This window comes from Beta vulgaris, chromosome 5 (genome assembly GCF_026745355.1).
Source record: "Beta vulgaris subsp. vulgaris cultivar EL10 chromosome 5, EL10.2, whole genome shotgun sequence".
Lineage (NCBI taxonomy): Eukaryota > Viridiplantae > Streptophyta > Magnoliopsida > Caryophyllales > Amaranthaceae > Beta > Beta vulgaris.
The window spans coordinates 11,120,361-11,139,819 of record NC_079206.1 but is presented as its reverse complement, the minus strand read 5'-3'; positions in this window follow the sequence as shown (position 1 = coordinate 11,139,819).

Genomic DNA, 19,459 nt, shown 5'->3' with positions numbered 1-19,459 from the left:
ACGTTGGATACAAGGATAAACAATTAAGCAGACAATAGGCGTAAATGCCCACTGTCACCACAAGAGAATTCCCCAACAAATTATCTTGGGATTATGATTCAAATTCTGGGCAAAACTCTGAAATTCGGGCGTGGTACTGCACTGAGCTACCACCTCTCCCTCCTTGATATGTACTACTATATCAACTCATATTCTCTGATATGAATGATACAGTAAATAAATAAAATTAAAGTTGATAATGTTGGTGTTAATATTCTTCCAAAGCATATGATGTTTGATTTATTGAGTAGATGATCGAAGATGAAGAAAGTTAAGAATGCTTTCTAATGACTAATTGGACAAGTGCCACCGGCAATTCATAGCAGAACTAACTTTTCAACCATTTCAAAGCGTATGTCCACATTGTAACCTATCATGTCATCATTGGCCAAAAATGTCACCTATTATCACCTAAAACATATATCTCAAAACTATGAATATATAAGAAAAGTCTTTCTAAGTCTCATGATGGGTGTCCATACTTAAAATCCAATTCTATATCGGCATTTTGTCACACTGGTATAAAAAGACTGTATAAACGTTGAAACTTGAATGGTTGGAGTCTCTAACTACTCCAAGTCTCCAACAAGGATATGCTAGTAATTTCACGCATTGGACAATTAAGTTGATACTAAAATAAAATTAATTTAGTAGTAATTTAGAGTCAATTTGATATCAAGTTAGAATTTGTACCAAGTTTGTAAGATCATACAAAGTTAAAACTTGGTATTATTCACTACAAAAATTAGAGCATTATAGAAACAAATTATGGCAACATAAATTTGAATTGTTGATAAATAGCAACATATATTATTTTTTTGTTACCCGTTATAAAGTGACGTTTTTTACTCTAATTTTTCAACAAATAAAAACAACATATTTTTGATTTGTTGCTATTGGAAACTAGTTGTTTTACTATTTGTTGCTAGATAGCATCGTATTTTCAATTTGTTGTCATATAACAATAAACTACGACAACAAATATTTGATTTGTTGTCATTAGAAACAATTAAGTTTACTATTTGTTGTTAGATGGCATCATATTTGCAATTTGTTGTCATTTAGCAACAAATTACGACAACCAATTGTGGCTCGTTGACATTAGGAACAATTAATTTTACTAACTGTTACTAGATGTCATCATATTTCCAATTTGTTGTCATTTAGCAACAAATTACCAAAACCAATATTTCATTCGTTGATCACATTAGAAACAATTAATTTTATGATTTGTTGATAGATGACATCATATTTTCATTATGTTGCTATTTAGAAACAAATATGGAAATAGATATTTGATTCGTTATCGTTGAAAACAATATATTTTATTATTTGTTGCTGAAATAACATCAGTTTTTCCTAAAAATGTGTCCCACATCGAAGAAAGATTAGCCAAACTACCACTTTATATGTCAAGAAATTTCATACACTATTATCAATTTCTATTAGTATCAGTATGCAAATATCATTCAGAATTGTAAGTGGAATGACTCTTCTTCTATTTATTGATTTACATAAATGTATATATCAAATTATCAAACAATTAACAAAAAATATAAGGTTAACCCACGTTGTATAAAGAGTGTATTAGTCAAAGTGTAACTCTATAACAATCAAAAGTTTGTTTCTATTTTTAGCAACCAATATCAATAATTTGTTACTAATGTCTAACAACAAAACATTAATAATTTGTTGCGATAAGTCGCAACAATCATTTATAACTCGTTACTAGAGTTGGCAACAAATTCGCCAAATATAGAAACCAACATGGCAACAATATTTCAATGGATGCTATGTGGCAACGAAAATGTTTCAGATTTTGTAGCTAAAATCATATGGAAACAAGCCTTTTAGCAACAACTATTTTTTGTTTCCAATTTGTTGCTAACGCGAGTTAGCAACAAATTTCTCATGAATACCAACAATTTTTTACTGTTGCTAAATTGATTTATTTTTGTAGTGATTTATGTATTTTTTTTTTTATCTTTTCTACTTTTATTGTGCGAATTTGTCAATACGTACACTTCTTTAAACTTAAATAAAATCACTGGATATTAATAAAGTACTCATTGAGAACGAATCAAACAAGATCTCACATGACTATATTTTTTCTTATATTTGAGAAGATTTTAGAAGGTTCTCTCTAACTGTCGATAGTGTCAAGATTTTAAATGAGAAAAAAAAAATACAAAGGGAGTACCAACTTACCTCTTTGATTCGTGAAATTACGAACATGCCCTTACTTGGTGGAGACTTTGTAGAATCCAACAAATTATTGTCGTACAGAGGTATAATTTTGTGTCTGATTATCTATGTATATATTATTTGTCACAATTTTTTTCATACATAATATAGATAAAGATAAAAAAGTAAAATAAATAAAGAGAAGAAAGTATATGTGAAACTCTAGAGAAAGATCGAAATATTTAACCAATTTGAACATGCACAAATTAAGTGCATTATCTTTACCTTAAGAAAAATAAGTTTCAATTCCAACAAGTTGATATAAGTTTCAATCAAGTACAAGAAGTTCCAATGAGGTCCAATAATTTTCAGTTCGGTTCAATCAGATCCATTTAGTTCCGATTAATTGCGGTCAAGTTTAATAAGTTTCAATAAGATTCAAAATCTTAACGATTAATAAATTAGCATTAAATGTTTAATCATGGTACCATTATGGTTATATATGTGTTATTATTGTACTATAATTTTTTTATTACATTTTTTTTATTATTCAACAATGGTTCATAAAATATCTTCAAGGGTTCTATCTCCTTTGAAGGGTTACAATTATAAAAGTAATTTTAAGTAAATGACACACAATAAACAACTCATAAATATAACAACTAAGATGTGATAGTCTTTTTTGTGACCTAATTTGCACCCTCGTCCTCAAATCCTAATCTAACAGTTGTGGTTTTTTAAGTTTTCTTTTTAAAAACTTGTTGGAGACTCTTTCAAAAATTGAATGTGTAGGTAGCAATTTATGATAACTAGTGCCACTATTGTTATATTAATGTTATTATTATATTATTATATATGCATTATTTATGCTATTATATATTAATAAAATTATTAATAATTTATAGGTAATAATATGCAATTATAAGTAATATATTTTTTTAAATCTAATTGTTAGCCTTTAATTATCTGTCCCCAGTTTTAACCAAGCACGAGGTTTTTGCCCCCGAAGTTCTTTGGTGTATGTAGTTCAGTATACAATTTATGTTTTCAGTTCAGCTAAGGCCCATTATATATGTTTAGGTTAATTAAAAGTAATATATAAATCCTATAATTAAGTTCTACCTCTATTATTCTGTAATATGTACTCTCTCCTAAAGATAATAAAATGTTTCTCCTTTGATTCTGAATGTAGCTAACACATTGCTAGTGTATCACGTTAATTTTTACGTCGATTGTTCTTTAATTACTCGTTGCTTTATAACACTTATTAGTAAAATTTTATTAATAAGATATTAATAATATTTATTTCATAACCAATTTTGAATATTTTAAGTTATATGTAATTACTATATCATATTCCGCCAAAAAGTTTTCTTTTTATTCAAAATGATCAATATATTGAATTTGAGCAAGTGATTGTTGAAATCCTCGTGAGGACATCCCATGTTAGTCAATAATGTATAATAAGTTCCAATAAAGATCAAATAAGGTTTAATAAGTTTTACCAGATCCAATTAGGTGTTATAAGTTTTAATCAAGTTCAATCATGTTCAAGAAGTTTCAATTAGGTCCAATAAATCCATTCATATTTATTCAAGTCCAATAGTTTCAGATAAGTTATGTAAACATATTCAAGCTAGGTGAACCGACACACCATAAATTATGACAACCTAATGAGAAAGGAGAACATCTTTTAATCGAAAACGGAAATTTTAGTCATTTTCACATATTAATTGCTCATCTAATTTTAGTCATTTTACATAATTTTTTTTCTGAACTTACTAATATATACTTGAACTTATAATCTTTGTTGATTTGAACTTAACTTGTTTTGCTGAAATATATATTTTAATAAGTTGATAACAAAACCAATAATTGAAGATAGTGATTTCAGAAAACATCCTATCAAAATAAATTAGAATTGTAGTACTCATTGAACATGAAAATTGACCAATCAAAAACCAAACTCACTTAAATTCCCTCAGCACATTTGATGAGTTCTTCGTTTTGGAAGTGGGGACAAACAATTACAATTGCCAACAAGATTTGATAAATCCCAAAAGGCAAAAAAACTCTAATGATAATATACCCTCTTAAAGACATTGCTCAAAAATCACTCGTATAACAACTGGACCACAACTTATATGATATGTGCATGGCCCAAAAAGACAAACTGAGGTGATGATAGTGCCACAAAGTGGTCCAAACTTATTTAAAATCGATTACGCACATTAACATCCGCCATATGATATCATCTCCAGGCGGCCCAAAAGTTATTCCCATTTGAGCAATTATTAGTAAGCCCATTTGGTACCACATCATATTACTATCATAATTCAAATTCACAATATCCAAGCTTCAAGGATAACGGGGACCATAGATTGTGACCAACTACCTAAAAATCGAATATTAATCAAAAATTTCTGGAACAACTAAGGTATTTATATTTTTAAATAAATTTATATACATATATATATATATATATATATATACATATATATATTATATATATATATACATATATATATATATATATACATATATATATATATATAATATACATATATTATATATATATATATAATATATATATATATATATATATATATATATATATGTATATATGTATGTATATATATATATATATATATATATATATACATATAGAGGCGAGATCACATGAGAATGCTCCTTACATGAGAAATGAGAATGAATCTCAACCACACGATTGGTTTAGAATTACAACACTTATTCATTAGAGTTATATCCCTCTAAAAAATTTTGAATTCAAATTTTTTTTTGTTTTTTTGAATTTTGAAAATTCAAATATTTTGTTTTTGGAGTTACATCACTTTTTCATTAGAGTTACATTACTTATTCATAAGAGTTATAGCGTGTAAAATTCATTCTCATTTCTCATATAAGTATGCATTCTCATATGAACTCACTTCTAGAGGCGAGATCACATGAGAATGCTCCTTACATGAGAAATGAGAATGAATCTCAACCACACGATTGGTTTAGAATTACAACACTTATTCATTAGAGTTATATCCCTCTAAAAAATTTTGAATTCAAATTTTTTTTTGTTTTTTTGAATTTTGAAAATTCAAATATTTTATTTTTAGAATTACAACAATAATTATGTGTGTGTATATATATATATATATATATATATATATATACATATATATATATATATATACATATATATATATATACATACATACATATATATATATATATATACACATATACATACATACATATATATATGTATATACATACATATATATATGTATATACATACATACATATATATATGTATATACATACATACATATATATATGTATATACATACATACATATATATATATACATATATACATATACATACATATATATATGTATATACATACATACATATATATATGTATATACATACATATATATATATGTATATATATATACATATATATATATGTATATATATATACATGTATATATGTATATAATATGTATATATATATACATATATATATGTATATAATATGTATATATATATATATAAGTATATATATATACATATATATATATATATTTGATCCATATGAGTTACGAAGATAGTACAAATATATATAGTTCAGATATATGATATAAATGTGTAGTTTATGTCTTTTTCCTCCATATACGATGGTATCTAATTCGAAAAGTGACCATTTTTTTGTTGAAAAAGCAAAAGTAACCAATTTGTTGCTTTATTTTTGCTCTTTAGGGGGTGCATAACATCAATTTCCACGTGAACTACTCTTCAATCGCGAGTTTTCTATTATTTTGAAAGTGAGAAATTTTGGTAATCTTTAAAGCACATACAACTACTAAGTGTTATTTACTTGGGGAAACATAAAAAACGATGATGTGCGATTACTCCATATGTCATTTTGTTTTATAATATTTGTATCCTCTATAAATTTTTGGAATACATTTTTTTTCTAACATCTTTTATTTTTCCATCAACCAACATACTTAACAGAATCAACAAGCCACCATTAACTTTTCAGTCTCGATATGTGTGAAGAAGAATAAGGATGGAACATGATAAAGAGGTCGTACAATTTTCATAAAATAAGGTATCGTTTGGTTGCACTTGGGAAGTTGATCTTCCCTTGATTTTTCACTTCCCATGAAATTTCACTTCCTAGGAAGTAAGCAAAATTGTTTGGTAGGCTATGAGAAGATGGAATTCCCATGGGAAGTGGCACTTACCTAGGGGAACTAGGTAAGCAACTTCCCCTATTGTGTGGGAATTAGAACTTCCTAGGAAGTTTCACTCTCTATGCTCTAGTTAAACAAACATCTACTTATACTTACACTTCCTAGGAACTTGCAATTCCTAGGAACTTGCAATTCCTAGGCAATTGGATGTCAACCAAACAAGGCCTAAGTTGACAAAAGTTAACATGTCAAAAATGAATAAACATTCAAATGATATACGTATCGAGGTTTTAGCACGCAACATTATTTGCCCAACTTGGTCTATATGTATTCCCATTTCTTGCTTACACATTGAAATGAGCTCAATATTAGGAGTTCTTTGGTCAGTTTCCATATCTAACCAAAACATAAATGATAAACGTAAGAATGCTGACCATGAGCACATTCTACGTAGCGAGTTATGGAAGGGTAAACAATATGCAATGTTATATGGAAAATGAGTAAGCAAATTGTGGACCTTTCGGTTCACGGGTTAGTTGCTTGCCCTTATTCAAAAATTTCTATGGCTAATTTCTCCCCCACCCCCATCCCCTAAAGTAAAACAAAGAAAAACTCTCCACCGTAGGAAAATAGCTTGTCCTTCCCAATGGGCCAATTGTCATACCCCACTTTTGGAATTTTTTCTTTGGATGATGCAAAATTGGGTTTTAATTCCCAAAATATGCCCAAAAAAACTAAAATTCCCTGCGTACCGTCCACGTAGGACGGCACGCGAGAATTTTTTTTTTTTTAGTAAAACCGCTACTTGCAGTAGCGGTTTACAAGTGCCGAGAAATTTTTTTTTTTTCAACTTAGGTAAAACCGCTACTCCGAGTAGCGGTTTATTATGAAAACTGATATCTGCTTACCATATTTTGCGCAGGTAAACCGCTACTCAGAGTAGCGGTTCATATTTATAAACCGCTACTCAGAGTAGCGGTTTATTTTAAAATTAAACCGCTACTTTGAGTAGCGGTATCCTTGGGTTAAAACAAAAAAAAATAATTTTCTCGCGTGCCGTCCTACGTGGACGGTACGCAGGGAATTTTAATTTTTTTGGGCATATTTTCGGAATTAAAACCACTTTTGCATTATTCAAGGAAAAAATTCCCACTTTCGATGTGAAAGGTATATTAGTGAATTTTTTTTCCGTTCTTTTAATTGTTATATTTTTCTTAAATAATTATTTTTTTTGAGAGAAAATTTCATAAAACTTTCTTTTATAATCAATTTTTTTTTTCAAAAAACTACCTTTATAAAATTTTCTTTCAGAAACCTACCTTATATGACAGATTTTTTTTAATATACTACCATTTTATCATAAATGGAATTTAATCACTAATAATTGAGTCACCGTAAATTATTATTCTTTCCTCCCATATCGCATCTCTCTTCTTTTCTCGCTACTCCATCGGCAACAATGCCTAGGGCGTTTGTCATTTATGGATTAGAATTAAGGGCATGTTTGCCAAAACTAGTGAAACTAGTAGCTGTTAGCTGTTGCAGTAGCTGTAACTGCTGGGGAAGCTGCTAGCTGTCTACTAGTAGCTGTTAGAGATTAGCATTTAAAGTAATTGTTTAGTTAGGAGTGTTTGGCAAAAGTAGTTGTTGAGATTGTAAAATACAATAAATAAAATTAATTATATAGTGTATATTCGCTAACCGCTACCTATAAATCTCAAACGTTACTTGTATTAACGTTCTACAACCGCCACCCATAATTTACTCCAACCGCTACCCGCTAATACAACCACTACCTCACCAAACGCTCATAATTTTCTTAAGTGGCGTGTTGACTTTGTCCTAACCACTACCCACTACCTAAAATGCTATTGCCAAACAGGGCCTAAATATAAACGTAACATGGTAGTATATTGAAAGGAATATGTTATATAAAGTAGTTTTTTGAAGGATTTTTTGTCCCAAACTACCTTTAACTTTCAAGTTTTTGCGAGAAACTACCTTATAAAAAAATTGTTGTCCTAAACTACCTTACTTTACAATTTTGTTGTTGACAACTACCTTATGCCAGTTTTCGGCATTGACTTTTGTTTTTTCTGTTCAAAATTGTGGGAAAAACAAAATTACCCTTGTGGGAATTGAGGAGGGTGATTGTTTCAATTTTAGTTTAAGTAGAAGAGGAATTTAATGGTGGATTGGTGGTCAAAGTGTCACGTAAATATGAGGGAGAGAGCGCGCGCACAGCGAAAAATGAGGAAATTAGGGTAGGAAAAATTTTAAAAAGGGTTTGAAGAGGTCAAGTGACGTAACATGACATTAAAAAAGCGGAAAAAACAAAAGTCAACGTCGGAAACCGGCCTAAGGTAGTTGTCAACAACAAAATGGTAAAAGTAAGGTAGTTTGGGACAACGATTTTTTTATAAGGTAGTTTCTCGCAACAACATGAAAGTTAAAGGTAGTTTGGGACAAAAAACTCTTTTTTGAAAGAAAATTTTTTAAAAGGTAGTTTTTTGAAAAAAGAATTGGTTAAAAAGGGAGTAGTTATTTGAAAATTTCCCTCTTTTTAATTACTACATTGTTTAAACTTTTTTATTTGGAGTACTTGACTCACCAACAAGAAATAAATTTTTGTTTTTCACTTTTTCTCCCAAAAAATCATTCTTTTTTTTTTCAATTTTCCCCCTTATCTTACATTAAATGAGTTAAACAATACCATATAAAAAATTTTAAAATGACATTGTCAAAGATCTTGTGCAAAAGACAATGTAGCAATTAAAAGGAGGGAGTATGTGGATTTTCTTTTTTTTTTTTTTTTGAAAGGAACCGCAAAGGGAACTAATTTATTAAATCAAACTCAGCAATGCTAACAATGTTCTCCGGTATATCTTCCACCCAACTATGATGGCCGAAATTCAAAGGTTGAAAGTGAGCTAAAACATAAGCTACTTTGTTGCCCGAGCGCTTAACAAAAGACCAAACAAAATCTACCAACCTACTACTCAACTCTAGAATATCATCAAGGATTAAGTGAAATTCACTAAAACCTGCAGCTCTCGTTTTCAAAGCTTGTATCACCTGCAAGCAGTCGCTCTCCACCACGACCTTCCTCCACCCCCATCAGACCGCATACTTAACTCCTTCTCGGACTGCCATAGCTTCGGCAACCTTGGCCTCCTACAAACCATGCACCTGGACCGCGACACATCCTACCACACACCCCCTGTTGTCTCTACCAACCAGCCCCAAACCCGACCCACATTCTCCCAGCCTCCCTGCATCCACGTTAAGCTTCATCCAACCAGCTTCCGGAGCCGACCATCTCGTTTGAAGAGGAGCGGACACAAGCGCAGTGGGGCGTGAGGGTATGACCGAAGCATCTTTGCACTCTTTAAACGTCTTCGCGGCATACGACCATATCGAATATGGGCTATCCATCTCACCCTCCATCGAAGCTCTACAACGAGCATTCCATATCGCCCAGCACACTGTGAACAGCAACCCAACCTCCTCTTCCTCTAGCTCCTTAAAACCCACCAGTCCACAATCGACGAACAACCTCGAGGAAGCTGGGCATCTAGGTCACTCGCCTCCCACACCCCTTGAGCGAACCCGCACTCATAGATCGCGTGAAATGCCGTCTCCTCATCTCTCCCACCCATACTACACATCGCATCAATGTTCCTTACTCTCCTATGCAACCCCCTGCGGGTCGGCAGTGCATCTAAGCACGCTCTCCACGCAAATAGTTTAACTCTAGGAAGAATAGGAGCCCCACATACCACCTTCCACACATCCTTCACCGACGACGGGCTTTCCTCATTCAGCTGCCACACATCATTGCTCAAAGCTTTATACGCAGATCGAACCGAGTATCTGCCGTCCTTCTCAAGATCTCAACACAAACTATCATCCGGAAGCCGATGGCTCAGCGGAATGCTCAGCACCCGATCTGCCTCAAATGGAAGGAACATTTGCTTCACCAAGCCTTCATTCCACGATCTCGATATTAGGTCAATCAAAGCGCCCACTTCCAAGTTAGCATTAGACTTGCCTCCAGGTGATAACACTTTGCGGGTTTGACTCCCCGGAATCCATGCATCCTTCCATACCCGAATTGACTCACCATCCCCCACGCGCCAACGCAACCCTCTCCTTAACACCCATTTAGATTCCCAAATGCCTCTCCATGTGTCGCTTGGGTTAGAACCTAAACCAGACTCCATTAATGTAGAATGTGGGAAATTACGAGCCTTAAAAATTTGCTAAATCAAGCTACATGTGCTCATAACCAACCTCCAAGCTTGCTTTCCTAGAAGAGCCCAATTAAAAAGCTTCGTATCACGAAAACCCGACCCGCCTTCCATCTTAGGTCTACAGAGCTTCTTCCAAGCTACCCAGTGAATTTTCTGCTCACCCCCCCCCCCTTTGTCCCCACCAAAACTGAGAAATAAAGAATCTAATCTCATCATAAAAAGACGATCGAAATTTAAACACACTCATTGCGTAGGTAGGGAGAGATTGGGCCACTATCTTTATCATAAACTCCCTACCAGCTTTTGAAAGAACCATCCCCTTCCAACCCCGCAGCTTTTTCCATACTTTCTCCTTAACTCCCCAATTAATCACCTTCTTAGAATGCCCCACAACCGTAGGAAGACCCAAGTACCTATCATGAATATCCACTTCATTCACCCCAAGTTGCCCCGAGATAACTCTTCTCCTGTCCTCTGGAACTCCTCTACTAAAAGAAATGTTCGTCTTCCCAAAATTAACCTTTTGCCCCGAAGATAACTCATAGATCCTGAGAGCCTGCTAGATAGCCTCCGAATAATCCTGCACAGAAGCTCTAGAAAAAATAATACAGTCATCTACAAACAAGAGATGGTTTACAGACGGAGCTGTGGGCGCCACGCGAACCCCTTTCAAAACATTTTGGTCCTCCGCACGTCTGAACAAATTAGAAAACACCTCCGCACATAGAATGAACAGGTAAGGTGAAAGGGGGTCGCCTTGTCGTATCCCTCTACAGGGAGAGAAATCTTCCGACGGTTTACCATTCACAACACAGAGAACGTCACTGATCGAACACACTCCACCACTCTACACCTCCAATGTGTATCAAAACCAAATCGAATCATTACCGCATCGAGAAAGTCCCACTCGATTCTATCATAAGCTTTATGTCAAGCTTCATCGCCATACACCCCTCTGCACTCTTGAGATTTTTCATATGGTGAAAGAGCTCAAAAGCCACCAAAATGTTATCTGTAATCAAGCGCCCCGGAGTGAAAGCACTCTGGTTAACAGACCATATTTGGTTGAGTGTTCTTTTCATTGCCTCAAGATTATACGAACGCACAGTCAATAATTTTCTTATCAAAGCCGATTAATGTCCTTCTCGGCGGCATCCCCAAAGACAACATCAAGCGCTACAATCAAGTCCTCTTCTGCCGTAATTCGTAGATTCCACACACGTTTAACAATTTCGTCAGCCTTACAGACTGACTTCAATCCCCACTGAGGATCACAAATCCCGAAAAATCGAGTGAACAAGGTGGAAGACTATGACACTAACCCTAACCCTAGTAGAGATACCAGTGGAATATAACTAGTTATTAGGCCCGGACAATGCCTCGGGTAAGAAAAAAATTCATTTATTAATATAATACTTTATAATAATAACACTAAATACAACTTAGTCTAGTGATTAAGACTTTATTAAATGTACTTGAGGTCTCAGGATCAAACCCTATACTATGCAATTTCAAAATTTATTTATTGTACATGGATTATATGAATTAAAACTCCCTAGGGAGAGCGCCACATGGCACAATTTCTTGTTTATGCATGCCTTTCAATATATTTATATAGATAGATTTGAAGTTCATTAACCGTGTTGCTATTGTACATGAATTACATGAACTAAAACTTCCTAGGGAGAGCGCCACGTGGCACAGTTTCTTATTTATGCATGCCTTTTAATATATTTATATAGATAGATTTGAAGTTCATTGATTGTGTTGCTTTTTCTTAGGCGGAAGCATAACCTGCTATTGGTTATGGGCCTTCATAGCAATTAATCAAGTTGATCATGGTCTTAATATAGTTCCTACCAACTACAACCAATACATCACTATGTCCTCTACATTTAGGATTCGCTTGGTTTAATGGATAATATTTTCCATGAAAAACCAATACCATTCAATAGAAAACACAAACGAATATTAGTTTTCGTTGTTTTGCTTAATGAAAAAAAAATTAGCTAAGAGCAAATTGAGATGTTGGAATTGAGAGAATGGAGATAATAGTTTTCTTTTAAAATTTGGAGGTTATGTTTACAAAGTAAAGGCAAAATCTTTTCCATTTCAATTTTCCTTTTTAAAATCTTTTATCCAACCAAACAACGAAAAATGAGGAATGTCATTTTCCTCGAAAAAACGGAGTCGTAGCTTCCCCAATTGTACAAATATTGAAATCAAAAAGTACATTGTGTTCTCCACACTTTGCTTCACCAATTGGGAATTGATCGAAAAAAAAAATTCACAAACTTTTGTATAAGGCAGGCCACACCTTGAACAAATGGTGTGGCCAGCTAATAAAAGGCCTAAACTAGGCTTTATAATGAAGCTCGCGTCCCCTAAAAAAAAGCCCAAGCGTAAAATTCGTTCTCGGAGGGGTTACTTTTCGTAACAGGAGTTACTTTTGAATCCGTTTTCAGAGGGGTTACTTTTCATAACAGGGGTTACTTTGTTGAATCTATGTTTTTTTTTTCCTTCTAATTTTTAGGTGTTACTTTTAGTGAAACTAAGGGTTACTTTTTCGAATGTTAAGCGATTACTTTACATCAACCGAGGATTACTTTTTGTAATGATAAAGGGTTACTTTAACGAAAAGTATGAGTTACTTTTAGTGAAATTATGGGTTACGTTTTGTAATTATAAGGGGTTACTTGTACGATAATTATGAGTTACTTTTTGAAATTTTAAGGGATTACTTTCGTAATTATAAGGGGTTACTTTTACTAAAACTAGGGGTTACTTCTTACGCCATAACCACCACCACCTTCATTATCCTCCTTTTCTCTCTCTCCTCAGCTCCACCGTCAATTCTACCTCCATCATTCTCAATCATTGTTGTTCACCTCTTCTACTCCCCCCTCACTGTACCCCCACCCCGACTCCTCCTACCTTTATCTCTCTCTGCCTCCTTCACCTCCTCCCCCTTCCTCATCCTCTCTCTCTCCTCGCCTCCTCACCAATCGACACCACCTAACTTCACATGACGACGATTTTTCAGAAAACACAAACGTCAACAAAAAGACTATTATCGACATTGTTATTAACGACCAGATTATTATCGCCATTGTTATTAACTAAAGAAAGAGAACCATCAACAAAAAGACTGAGATAAATTTGACGAACACAAAAAAAAAATGAAAAAATTATAACCTAAAGTTTACTATCAGCATGACACCACTGTTATTAACTAAAGAAAGCTAAAAAGAAGAAGGTTTCAATCAAATACAATAAACGAACTTCCAAAAACACTATTGTTATTACCGCCATTGTTATTAAATGAAGAAAGCTAAAGAGAAGAAGAAGTTCGTCAGGAGAGAGAAATTAAACCTGAAAATTGGAGATTAGGGTTTCTGATTTGAGAAGAGAGAGAAATTGGATTTTTCTGCATGCGAATAGGGGATTTGGGGCGGGAGGAGAGAGAAAATGAAAGATGTGAGGGGAAGAGGAATTGGGCAGGAAAGGAGGAAAAGCTACAGTAATGTGAACCCACGGTTTGGGTTCCGTGTGGCGTGTTGCACAAAAAACGACCTGAAAAAAATTTATGGCAGCCCAGGCTGCATAGACCAGCCCGTAGTAGTTTTTACATTTGATCCAAAATTATTTGTAAATTGTTTAAAGTTGATATTAAGATTATGAGTTACCACATAATTATTTATAATTCGATCCCGAAGATCTTTCTTAAACAACAATGTAATCGTTAGAAATGGTAAATATAGACTAACGAGGTGTGCATTGCAGCCCACGGACTTAGTTCAGCAGCCCATGCCTAACCAGAAAAAGGCAGCCCGATCAGAGCAAGAAAATAGTGGTCCGGGATTTAGACCCAATCCATCGGACCAATGTCATCTTTTTTATTTCAAAAGCATCCCAATGCCATCTTTATCTTTAGTTATAGTCTTATAGAGTAACTAGTAAAACAATTTACCCAACTTGTGAGAACTGAATAGTAGTCAAACTTCTAGAAAAAAAGTTTTACCCAAAAGTCAAAACCACCTCATATTTTACCTGAAAGGCTAAATATCACCCCAAAACTTTTTAAAATCGCCACGAGTCTATCATACATTTCAAACTTTACCTTTCCTTTTCTTTTCTTCTCTTTTCCCAAACCACCACCTCGATCGCCACCACCTCACCTCCAACCCCACCGGCACGGCTCCACCACCCACCTCTCGATTTTTTTTCAACTGGGGCGATGCAAAGAACGTCCGGCCAAGACGTTTCACCCATGCCCGAACATCCCGGTCAGACGTTCGGGCAATGGTGGAACGTCTTGGCCGGACGTTAAAAATTCGAGTCTCCTATTGTAATCTTTGTTTGAGTCTCCTTCTGTAGTCTTTGATCTGCAACTTTTGGGTTTTTGTTTTATTTGGAGGGGGGGAGGGGGGGTTCGATGGGATCAAAGAAACGAGAAAGAGAAGAGATCAAAATGAGAAAAATTGGATGAAATGTTGGATGATTTCGTTGTGGCTTAAGATTTACCAGATACCTCTGGAGAAGAGGAGGAAATTCAAGTGGGAGAAGAGCAGAATTTCCAATGGAGGAAGAAGATGAAAAGTTGGAGAAAGAAGAGCTGGGGTAGTTCATAGTTGGGTGAAAATGTTATCCATGTTTCATGTTTCAGCTCTAAAATATTACTCTTTGGAGAAAAAGAGTAACAGTTTGTTTGGTAGAGGGAATTTGGAAGGAAAAGAAAGGAAATCGAAGGAAATTTATTACTTTCTAATGTTTGGTTCATTAAAAAAAATTAAGTGACAAGAAATGGGAGCAATTGAAAGGAAAGACTTTTTAATAAATTCACTTTCCTTTCCTTCCAAAAACAGGGGAATTCGAAAGGAAGAGAAAATTTATACCAAACATGATAAATTAAGATTTTTTTTCCTTTCTCTTCCATTCTTTTCTTTTCTCTTCCCTTCCTTTCTCTTCCCTTTCTTTCCTTTACTAAAAATGAACCAAACACACTGTAAAAGAATATACTGTTTGTTAGCTAGCAGGTGGAGGATTTGGAAAAAATAAAAGGGGTAAAATAGTAAAGTAAAAATAAACTCGGGTAATTTTAACAAATTTTTGGGGGATATTTAACGATCTCCATATTTCACTAAAAGACAATAGAATAAAGAGAGAAGGAATTAATGGATGAAAATATACTCCCTCCGTCCCAATTTATTTGCTACAAGCACTTTTTCACAAAGACCAAGGAGGGAGTGGGGACCATTGACATAAATGAAATTAACAAAAAAGCAAATAGGTAAATTGTGGGACCTATGTATTATATATGGAAACATTTACAAAATCAAGAAGGGAGTGATGGCAAATTTGTAAATAAAGTGTGGGACCTATGTACTATATATGGAAATATTTGCAAATGTAGCAAATAAATTGAGACACCCCTAAATGACAAAATGTAGCAAATAAATTAGGACGGAAGGAATAATTGGTATGCCAGAGGTCAGAAGCATCTATACTTACCAAAAATAGAAGCCACTATGAAAGATTCTTCCTCATAAATATCACTCCTACTACGAATACGAATAAATGATGACTTTGAAACTTCTTGGTGAGATTTTACTGAACCTTAATTAGTGCTTGCATTCAAAATTAAACTTAAACTCATACCAATTATTTGAAGAATTACATAATAAACATATTGCCTACACAGTTTCATATAAACACTAGTTGTTAGACTCGAACAATATCTCATATTCTTGTAAAGAGATGTAATTAAAAAAAAGATGGAGTTTAATGATAGATACGGAGTCAAATCCTACTAATTTCAGGTGGAAATTTAATGACACATGGCAGGTTCCAATACCCCTTCCCTCCAAACCACATGTTTTAATATAGTATATAGATTAATAACTGGAAAAATCAAGCATTACTTAGATATTTAGCTAGTTACATAGATATACAGAGTGGGACTTCAAGTGACCATAAAGAACAGCACATGAAAACATCTGACTGACTTTAAACTTGCTCAATTCACGTGATACTCCTGAAGGCAAGCAATAATTTGCAGCAAATATTAAGCAATACACACTGCTACCAAGAATTACGGTCAAAGTCACTAAACTTGCAACTTGTAACTGTAACTATAATAATCAAGGGTGACCCATCTATTGTTTTGCCGGAGGGATTTTAACTAAAACTAGAAACACATTCAGCAACGTATACACATGATAGTACTAATTGTTAGAAAATCTTTGTAAAGATTAGAACCACCTCCAACGAGAAAGTATACTCCCATATCCGGTATGGGGAAACTTTTCCCATACCATTTACTTGATATGATTAGATGTAGCCCGGATATGATTTAATAGCTAACTCATATGATAAGATATTGTTAGGATATGATATAAGATTTCAACTAACAAGCCCCCAAAAACAAAAAATTTATAATTTTTTAATATTATTTTTGTCATAAAAATTACATAAATGCCATGGTATTGGACCATACTCGGTATGGGAATATCATTGCTCCACCTCCAAGTCACCAAGTGTACCTAAAAAATGGTACACGCCAGACGCCACCATGCACCTAATGCATATGCGATCAGCCCAGTGCATACTGCTAAAATGCCTAATGCCTGAGTGATAATAGAGACTAGACAGGCAAGGAAATCTGCCAGTTGAAACAAAATAAAGAACCCGCACAGCCGACCATATGAAACGAACAGCTTCCTTTTATAAGTCCTGGCTAGTATCATATAGTTAAAATTATACAAACTCCACTAGACTAAGATATAAAACTCTCCTTGTGACCAGCCAACAATGACATTCAACAGTAAAACAACCCTTTACCAACATTCGACAATAGAACAACCTTTACTAGTCTAAACACACATCATCTTATCCTTCATTGGGGGCTAGTCCAAACACGCTTAAAATATATCTGTAACAAACATGGCATACGAATATATGGTTGATCCAAAAGGAAAGAATGAAGAGCTTTCATGTAACAAAATATACCATTTCGGAGTCAGGTGTATATTCTAGGTGTATATTCTATAATATGGCTAAACAGCCTAAACACATAATCTTTAGTTACCAACCAATATAGAAGGAAAGGGGGTGGGGACCACACAATTGTGATGACCAGAATGGCTTCCTTGCTCTCTCTTATTTGGTAACAAGCAGATTGGTCTTCAGTCTAATCCTAAATTTCTATGGCCACAGTCCTTCAGTTGAATCTGACTATCCAAAGAGAGTCTGAAATAATAATCACCAACACAGCGACAAAAAAATTCTTCTTCTAGCAACAAGACGGAACATAAACCTAAAAAGTAACAATCCTATAGCGGACAGTAAAGAAAAATGGATGTGAGGAGATGTAAGTGTAGCAGAAAGACAAAGTCTGAATAGAACACCTGCTGATATATCCAAGGAAAAGTAGAGCAGATGAGAAATAGGGATTAAAAACCAGCTCCAGTAAACAGGGACAAACTCAAGCTACACGATAATGTTAACTAAATCTTAAAGCAAATGATCACAGACCCTAAACCATGGGCAGCGGATCTATCCTAAAGGTAAGATGTAAAAACAAAGTCAGTGAATCAGCAGAAACTAGCGAATACAAAAACAAGTAAATGAATCAGAAGTACTAAAGAATTGAATCAGAGCAAGATCTTGGAAAATCAAAAGAGGAAACAACTGCTTTCAAAAGCGAATTGAAAAGTGATTTGAAGCTACCACTTTCTCATGCCACTAAAATCTTTAAAGGTGAGCCACAAAGTCATAAGAATTCTGACACTGTACTGGGACTTCAAACTCCAGGTCTGCAAAATAAAAGGAAAAAGAAAAAAAAAAGAATACAAGGCAATAGAAGCAATGGCAAACCTGCTATAAACAAAGAGGCCTCCTCAGAAAAGGTTGAAACTAGTAGAGGTAACCAAATCTTTTCAATATTGGAAGAATTTGGTTTATTAAGAGGATAACGAACATGGATCTTTCCAATTCCCTTTCCGTTCTATTTTCCCACATTATATCCGAATAAGAGGATATAAAGATCCCTCCATATTCCTTCCCCTCCAACTTCCCCTATCTGAATACTCTAAGAAATGCGGCTATCACTAAAGGATTGACATTGTTATAGAATGCTAGATAAGAAACCGTTGGACTTCCACTACCTATAATACGTTGTGACAATGCTAGACAAACTTATGATATGGCGAAATAGATTACCAAATGAGAATTAGATGTATATAAAACATCATAACATGCTATAAAAGAGCAATATCGGGATCTTAATACGCAATAATGACTCGACAACACAACTATAACTAACAACCAAAGCCAGCAAACGAATAAAATAGGGAGTATTTCCACATTCCATCATTGACCCTCGTGTCATATCACGTAAACTGTAATAGCATAGAGTTAACTGACTGACTCCATCATCTGCTAAACTACTAAATGGTGGTGGATAAAACGTAAAACATAGCTCATTCATCACCCAATCTCAATGCATCATGCAATGTCCTGGCCACATAAGAATATAATTGGCATCTGATTGGTTATTTGGCTATCAACGACAAACAAGAGAACATAGCAGAAAAAGAGAACAAAAGTATGCTAAAAGCACATGTAACTTTAACCTCATATGGGATTCCTGTCGCTGAAGAAGCGGTGGATGAAAAGATTCTTCCAGATGCAAGTAGCAGGAGGGTGAAAATAAGATTTCCAATTGTGATTCTTGCGATCGAATAAAGTACATGATTGTTAATCTGCC